This window comes from Panthera uncia, chromosome A2 (genome assembly GCF_023721935.1).
Source record: "Panthera uncia isolate 11264 chromosome A2, Puncia_PCG_1.0, whole genome shotgun sequence".
NCBI lineage: Eukaryota > Metazoa > Chordata > Mammalia > Carnivora > Felidae > Panthera > Panthera uncia.
The window spans coordinates 118833239-118842907 of record NC_064816.1 but is presented as its reverse complement, the minus strand read 5'-3'; positions in this window follow the sequence as shown (position 1 = coordinate 118842907).

The following is a 9669-nucleotide window of genomic DNA, read 5'->3' as shown; positions in this document are numbered from 1 at the left end:
ATTATAAGACACACTAAAAGACATAAAACAGTTTGAAGAGACAGAACAAGAATCAACATCTGAATCCTATATAGCAGAGATCTTGGAATTGCCAAACTGGGAGTTTAAAACAACTATGATTAATATTCTAAGGACTCTAATAGATAAAGTAGACAGCATGCAAGAACAGATGGGTAACATAAGCAGAGAGATGGAAATTCTTAAGACAGAAATGCTAGAGATAAAAAAAAAACATTAAAAAATGAAGAATGCCTTTGATGAACTCATTGGTAGACTGGACAGAGCTGAGGAAAGAATCTCTGAGCTTGAGGATGTAACAATAGAGATTTGAAAAAGTGAGAAGCAAAGAGAAGAAAGAATGAAGGGGCGCCTGGGTGGCTCAGTTGGTTAAGCATCCAACTTCGGCTCAGGTCATGATCTCATGGTCCATGAGTTCGAGTCCCATATTGGGCTCTGTGCTGACAGCTCAGAGCCTGGAGCTGCTTTAGATTCTGTGTCTTCCTCTCTCTCTGCCCCTCCCCTGCTTGTGTTCTGTCTTTCTCTCTCTAAAATAGATAAACATTAAAAAAAATTTAAAAAAAAAAGTAAATGGATGGAGAAAGATGTACTGTGCTAACACGAATCAAAAGAAAGCAGGAGTAGCCATATTTATTTCAGATAGAGCAGACTTCAGAGCAAGAAAAAATGATCAGGGATAAAGAGGGGCATTACATAATGATAGAAAACAAACAATCCTTAACATATATGTGTGTAACAGCAAACTGTCAAACTGTGTAAGGCAAAAACTAATAGAACTGTGAGGAGAAATAGATGAATCCGCTATTATAATTGAAGACTTCAATACCCCTCTAAATATAGCAGGGAGAAAATCATAAGGACATAGATAAACTCAACAACATTCTCAATCCCTGAATAAAATGTTTAACTATATACTACTTTATTCAACAACAGCAGAATACACAGCCTTTCCAAGCTTACATGGAACATTACATAGATAGTGGTGAGAAACATGAAGCTTTCCCACTAATATCTGCTACAAAGCAAGGATATCCCCTTTCACCACCACTTTTCAATGTCATATTGGAAGTCCTCGCTAAGCAATAAAATGAATAAAGGAAATTAAAAGTATACTAAATTAGAAAAAACACAACTGTCTTTGCAGATGACGTGATCTGCCATGTAGAAAATATGAAAGAATGGACAAGAAAACTCCTGGAACTAGTGATTATAGCAAGGTTACAGGATACAAGGTTATTCTGTAAGAGTCAATCACTTTCACATTTACCGGCAATTTAAAAGTTCACTTTGGGGCACCTGGGTGGCTCAGTCAGTTGGACATCTGACTTTGGTTCAGGTCATGATCTTGCAGTCTATGAATTCAAGCCCCGTGTCGGGCTCTGTGATGACAGCTCGGAGCCTGGAGCCTGCTTCAGATTCTGTGTGTGTCTCTCTCTCTGCCCCTCCCCTGCTCTCTCTCTGTCTCAAAAATAAATAAAACATTTAAAATAAAATAAAATAAAAGTTCACTTTGAAATTAAACACACATTACTATTTATATGAACATCTTCCCAAAATGAAATACTTAGGTATAAATCTGACAAATTATGTACAAAACTATAAAACTCTAATGAAAAGCATCAAAGAACTAAATTAATGGAGAGATGTTCTATGTTTATGGATAAGAAGACTCAATATTGTCAAGATGTCAATTTTTTCTCTCAAACTTTGTGTATAGAACCAGTGCAAGGCCAGTCAAAATCCCAGAAAATTATTGTATCTACAAACTGGTTCTTAAGTTTATATGGAGAGGCAAAGACCCAGAATAGTCAACCGATGTTGAAGGAGAACAACAAAGTTAGAGAAGTGACATTGACTTACTCCAAGATTTACTATAAAGCTACAGCAACCAAGACACTGTGGTATTGACAAATGAATAAACAAAAAGATCAGTGGAACAGAGATTCCACAAATATACCTACACAAATACAGTTAACTGATGTTTGACAAAGGAGCAAAGACATAAAGTGAAGCAAAGATATGGTCCTGGAACAACTGGACATCTACATGCAAAAAAAAAGTGAATCTAGACACAGACTTTAGACCCTTCACAAACACTAAGTTAAAATCAATCTCAGACCTGAATGTAAAATGCAAACACTACGAAACTCCTAGAAGATCAGGGCTCCTGGGAAGCTCAGTTGGTTTAAGTGTCTGACTCTTGATTTTTGGCTCAGGTCATGATCTCACAGTTCTTGGGTTCAAGCCCTGATTCAGCCTCTGTGCTGATGTCGAAGAGCCTGCTTGGTATTCTCTTTCCCTCTCTCTGCCCCTCCCACACATGCTCACTCTATCTCAAAATAAATAAACAAGAAAAAAAAACCTCCTAGAAGATAACACAAGACAGTATGGTGATGACTTTTTAGATGCCACACCAATGACACAATCCATATAAGAAAGAATTGATAAGCTTGACTTCATTAAAATTAAAAACTCTGTGAAAGACACAATCAAGTGAATGAAAAGACAACCAGACTGGGGGAAACATTTGCAAAAGATATATCTGGTAACAGACTGTTACCAAAAGATACAAAGAACTCTTAACACTAAGAAAACAAACACCCCAATTAAAAAATAGTTTACAGGGGTGCCTGGGTAGCTCAGTTGGTTAAGTGTCTGACTCTTGGTTTTGACTCAGGTCATGATCTCAAAGTTTGCCAGCTCAAGCCCCGCATCAGGCTCCTCTCTGACAGTGCAGATCCTGCTTGGGATTCTCTCTCTCCTCTCTCTCTACTTCTCCCCTGCTTGTGCCGTCTCACTCTCTCTCTCTCTCTCTCTCTCTCTCTCAATAAATAAACTCAAAAAAATAGTCTATACACCTTAACAAATACCCCACCAAAGAAGATATACAGAAGGCAAATAAATGTAAAAATATGCTATACATCATTGTCATTAGGGAATTGCAAATTAAAAGAACGAGATACCACTATATACTTATTAGAATGGCTAAAAGCCTGAACACTGACCACACCAAAGCTTAGAGAGGATGTGGAGTAACAGGAACTCTCATTCATTCCTGCTGGGAATGCAAAATGGTATGCCTGCTTTGGAAGAAACTGTGACAATTTCTTATAAAACTAAACATACTCCTAGCATACGATCCAGTCAAATTAAAAATGCACATTTTTGGGGCACCTGGGTGGCTCAGTTGATTAAGCATCTGACTTCGGCTCAGGTCATGATCTCATGGTCCGTGAGTTCGAGCCCCGTGTCGGGCTCTGTGCTGACAGCTCAGAGCCTGGATCCTGCTTCGGATTCTGTGTCTCCCTCTCTCTCTGCCCCTCATCTGCTCATGCTCTCTCTCTCTCTCTCTCTCTCTCTCTCTCACACACACACACACACACAAAATAAATAAATATTAAAAAATTTTTTTAAATGCACATTTTCTCTCTGCCATAGTAACAATTTTGCTAAATAAAGTACTAAGGACTTCCACAAGTTTTAGAATTAGAATATTCTAGAATTAGAATTAGAATAGAATATTAGAATATTCCTTTGAGGGGCGCCTGGGTGGCTCAGTCGGTTAAGCGGCCGACTTCGGCTCAGGTCATGATCTCACGGTCCGTGAGTTCGAGCCCCGCGTCGGGCTCTGTGCTGACAGCTCAGAGCCTGGAGCCTGTTTCATATTCTGTGTCTCCCTCTCTCTGACCCTCCCCCATTCATGCTCTGTCTCTCTCTGTCTCAAAAATAAATAAACGTTAAAAAAAATTTTTTTTTAAAAAATATTCCTTTGAAGCTAGGAAGAATTAAACTTAAGACAAAGTAGTACTTTACCAAGTCATCTCATTTTAATTGCGTGATAAACCTAGGAAGTAGGTACTATTATTTTTCCCATTCTATAGATGAGGAAACTGAGGCTTGAGTAGGTTATATAATTTGCCTCAGGTCACAGATCTAGTAAGTGACAAAGGCCTTTTTTCAATGTTTTCTTTTTGTTTTGTTTTTAACTTTTTTGGGGTAAAAATACATAACATGAAATTTGTCATTTGAACCACGTGAAGCATACAATCCAGTAGCATGAGGTACATTCACAATGTGGCACATCCACTGCCACTCTCCATATCCAGAACTTTTTATTAATCAGATCAGAATCTCTGTGTCCATTAAATAAGAACCTCACTCTTTCCTCCCCCCAGCGCTTGACAACCACCATTCTGCTTTTGTGTCTCTAAGAATTTCACTGCTCCATGTAGCTCATGTAAGTGGGGTTATATAATGTTTGCCCTTTTGTGTCTATTATTTCACCGAGCATGATGTCTTCAAGCTTCTCCCATATTGTAGCATGTGTCAGAGTTTCTTTTTCCAGGCTGAATAATATTCTATTCTATTGCAATAATATTCCAGTAGTATATGTATGAATAATATTCTAATGTACACATGACTTTTCATTCATCCATCAATGGACATTTGTTTCTACCTCTTGGCTCTTGCGAATAATTCTATTATGTATGTACATGAGTGTACAAATATCTGCTTGAGTCCCTGCTTTCAGTTCTTTTGGGTATATACCTGGGAATGGAATTGATGTAATCATATGGTAATTTTATATTTAACATGTGGAAAGTAACATAACTTTAACAACTGTAACTTATTAAATGACAGTGTGCTAGGCACTTTGTATTGTCTTAAATTCTTATACAATCTTAAGGTATAGTATGCACAAGTTTTATATGAAGAAATAGGTTCAGAGAGGCTAAATAAGTTGCCGAGATCATGTAGCTACTGAACGGCAGATTGAGAATAGAATCCAGTCCAGTGCTCTTCCTGAAGTACACTCTCATTGACTGCATTGGTCTCATGGTTTGATTATGTTTGTGGCAGACATTGTTGGTGGTCTTACCAATGGGCTCATCCACTTATTCCTTGCTAAGAGAACCATCATTTGGTCCAGATAAAGAAAAGCAATGTACTCAGAGAAGGTGGAATTTTGCCCCTTCTGCTTCAACCCATGACTGGAAACCAATTATGGCAATCTGATTTTCCTGCCAAGAAGATGTAAGAGGAACTTTGGTGAACATTTTGGGAAATATTTTTATTGATAACCCAAGAGAAGGGAAAAGAAATATCACCTTCTTTTATTTCCTGTTCATACTACTTAAACCATGTTGCTGACATACTGGTAGATTTTAATCCTAACTCTGTCAATTTATTACTAGTATAATCTAGAGTGAGTTAATTAATCTCTTTGCACCTCAGTCACTTCAACTGTAGAGACAATAACAGCAAATTCATATAGTTGTTGTGAGGACTAAATGAGTTAATATATATACAGTGTCTGGCACAAAGTAAGTACTCACCCACCAAGTGTTAGCTATTGTTTTGTTGTTGTTGTTGCTGCTGTTGTTGTTGTTATTGGGGCAAAACAAAATCCTTGGACACTCAGAGGCTGGTAGACATATAATCCCTAGAGTGGGATCTGCAATTATTAACAGCCTATCTTGTTTTCCTCTGGTAACATACAAACTACTCACATTGCATTTTGCCTCTTTGGAGCATTGCTACATTTTGTATTGTTTATACTATCCTTTGTATTATCTTTCTATAACCCAAAAGAAATCATCTTCTGCTGATAGTTTTCCATTACCTTTAGGATGGAGTCCAAACGTAATACATAAGACCCTTCATGATCTGTATCTATCTCTTGATTTCCTCTCTAGATATCCTGTTATTCCCCCACATTTACCCCCATGGCCAATGATCTCATTCATTCAACAAATAGTTATGAGTGCCTAGACAGGAACTATGTAAAGCACTGAAGAGTCAACAAGATATAAAAGTAGGGACGCCTGAGTGGCTCAGTTGGTTACGCATCCGACTTTTGATTTCAGCTCAGGTCATGATCTCATGGTTTGTGGGTTTGAGCCCTGTGTCAGTCTCTGTGCTGACAGTGCGATGCCTGCTTAGGATTCTCTTCCCCGGCCCCCCACTCCCCACCCCCGCTCACACTAGCACCTCTCTCTCTCTCTCTCAAAATAAATACATAAAATTAAAAAAAAAGATATAGAAGTAGTTTCTGCCTTCACAGATCTTTCATTACAAAACATTTAATTATGATCATTATAAGGGCTATGAGATTAAAAGTGCTCTGTGAAATGAAAACATGTAATAGTGAAACCTACCAGAGCTCATTTAAACCTCTATGCCTTGACCCATGCTGTGTTCCTTTGCTGGATCCCTTCTTTTTCCACCTACCCTGCTCTACTTTTTCTGAGAAGCCTTTCTTGACCTGCTTGTTCTTCAGATAGACTTTCCTAATACATATTGCTCTCATATACTGAAAGCATATTGCTTTCACAGAATTTATTCCACTCTTGGTTTGCTTGGGTCTTTTCGTACAACATTCCTCTTCCTCCATGAATCTTTTATCTCTGTACCCCAGGATACTAAAATAAATCTTTGTTGAACAAATGGTATCCACTTTTAAAAACTTTTTATCTTGAAATAATTATAGACTCAGAAGAAGTTGTAGAAATAATAGAATTCCTTGTGTACTAATCACCCAGCTTCCCCCAGTGGTAACATCTTAGATAACTATAGGACATTATAAAAAATAGGAGATTGACATTGGCACAATGAAATTAACTAGACTACAGACTTTACTCAGATTTTATCACCTTAATAGCTGTTTTATATATAGTTCTAATAAATGTTATCATATAGATAGATTCGTGATTATACCACAATCAAGATACAGAACTGTTCTGTTACCACAAAGAACTCCTTTGTACTCCCCTGTAATAATGATGTCCATTTTAACTAGATTTTCTCTCTATTATTACAGGGAAGCAAGATGGAGAGGATATATTGTATATTAGCTCTGGAATGCACTGTCCCCTTCAGAGATGGCCCTGGTAACTTCCTCTCCAAATCCAAGATTTTTAAATAGGTTAAAATGTTAAAATTAACATTAATAATATTTTAGATTACCTTACCATCTTAACTTATTATGATTTATAACATCCAGAAATGGTTGTTATAATAATGGTTTTCCATTATTTGTTTTCTAGAATCATAATGTTTCACATGCAGTCTTAAAAGGATACTGTTTCGTGGTTTTTGGCATTTAGTTAGAAGAAAATGCCTTCTTAACTAAAAAGGAGAGCTTAAAACAATGTCATGTGCCTACTGTTGGATATAGATCACATGGGACCTGCTATACATTCCAAAAAAAGTTAGTGTAATTGCTAGAAATGCTGATTTATTATCTCCTTAAACTAGACACTGTAACTAGCTGTGATTGTTCAGTTTCCAAGCTGAGGGGCAGGATGAGTAAAAAAATGAAGGTGGTGTTGATACTAATAATGTCAAGTATCCTACAGTTGTATAATAGCAGCTGTAGACGGAAAGCTAAACAAGAAGTCAGCCTTCTCTGACTGCAGCAAGTCTCTTCTTGTTCTAATCCCCTCTGAGACTTAAAGGGATGGCAGCCTTGAGGGAAAAAAAATGGCAAACAAGTAGAAATAATTTGAGGATAAATGTTCAACCTGTTCTTTTCCTAGCTAAAACACCAAAAAGATTGGACTTTTTTGAAACTCTAGAAACATCAATCCAGCCTGCTATCTCTGGTTAAATGTTAAAACTGATGCTTTAAGTAGTAACAAACTAGCAGACTGCTATTTGACCCAACATCCATTCCCAATGCTTGTCTGCCTTGTAGCCTCGTATTAGAGCTTGGAAAAACTAAGTCTTCACAGCTGCCGTTGGCCAAATTACAGTTCTGGAAAATGCGATGCATGTGAAGTCTGCTGAGTTGGGGGTATGAGGTATTTATCTTGAGAAGGCTTCTACTTAGCAAAGAAAAGAAAAGAAATAAACATAGATGGTTGAGGCCACTCCTTTCCCCATCTTCCTGCCTTCAACAAAGGTGTGAAGCTTACAACTGCTACAGCCAATCCTGCAACCAGAAATGTCAAGAGAATCACAGAAATTATGGCTCTGCTGTTTCTGAGCTGTTGAAATCAGGGTAACTGACCACCTACAGACTTAGGTGACCAAATAGACCCTTACTTAAGCCATTGCAATGGAATACTTTTTTTACTTGCAGCCAAATGTATTCCTAACTGTACAGTTATTAAAACAAATTTGAGTCCTCTTTTTCATCCTCACAATTAACTACTCTTCCTATAGTTACTGATATTGCTCTCTAATCACCCAGACTAGAAAACTCAGCCCTCTCTCACTTCTTATTTTCCCTCATCCTCTTAGTAAACAAGTGTTATTGACTCTATCTAGCTGGTTTCAAATCTATCTCTGCTTCACTATTCTCACTGCCACTAAATTAGTTTGGACACTCTCCCCATCTCCTACCTGGATTATTTTAACAGCCTTCTAACTAGTTTCCCCACTTTCCAGTCTGATTATCCACCATCCTTCAGAATTATTTTTCTAAAATCTTATCAAGATATTCTTCTTAAATATCTTAAATGACTCTGTTGTCTGCAGGATGAAACACAAACTCTAACCATAAGTATTGTTTGTTTGTGCTTTCTTGTCTGGCACTGAGTAGGTGCTCAAGCCTGCAAAGTGACTGAATCTTTGTTATAGCTTTTTTTGTTAATATCAAAACAGCATACGTGGCACTCAATAAAGATTTGTTGAATGAATCTATTTTCTAAATTCTACTGTAAAATCCTTTACCAGTATTCCCAAATACACACATCTTGGCGTGCATTCAGTTGATCTAACCTAGCCTACAGGAAGAAGCTCTTTGGTAACTTACATGCTTTTAGTTTATAATTAGTCATGTACATTTTCCAGATTGGGCTTGTGCCGAGAGTGTAAATTACGAAGGTAGGTGAAGTCTGTGTGGGCATTCCTGACAATTTTGCATCCATGAATAACTTCTATCAAATGAGAGAGCAAATCTACAACTTTCTGCTTGCTAGCAAGCTGTATGTACCAAGTTAACCAAACCAGCGTGGGCCACAGCCATCTGCTGCTACAAAAGCTTCGCTTGTGAGGCTAGAAGGCGCTCCTTTGGAACTTGCGGGGGGCGGGGTAGCAGGTAGCCGCCGCATTGCAGCACAAACCTATCTGAAGTCTTCGTATGCGGCTGCCTCCCCAACCCCGCACCCTGTAAACTGCTTCCTCCCCAGAACTGTGGGCCCTTTCAGGTGTTGCTTTTAGGTTTTCCTTGGCCTTGAAAGACGGACACGAAGCCTCTCTTGATGAGATCGGGAAAACCGAACAAGCTCTGAAAGTGGAAGGCGCGTTTGGAGAGCAGGGTCTGAGACAAAGCCCACTCAGCCAGTCACCCAACGTCTCCCCTTCTTCCTATGGTCTGATGTCTAGCCCTCCTCATTCCCAATTCCCGATCCAGCCTACAAATTTCTGTGTTTCAAGGGGGGAAAAACAGCCTCCGGCATAAAACTTGGTGCTTTGGGGTCTGGATTTCCTAGCATTGAATTTCTCGGGCCTCTCCTTTCGAGAGGCTAAGCCTGAGCCCCAAGCCCGCGCTTCTAGGGAGCGACCGCCGCCTGGTCGCGCACGCGCCCTCCACGGGCTATCCGCTGACCTTCTCCGGGAAACCCCTCCGAAAGCACCTCCCCGTCACCTCGCACCGCCCCCTCCCTTCCTCCTCTTTCCGCTTCCTTTTTTGCGCCTGCGCGGACC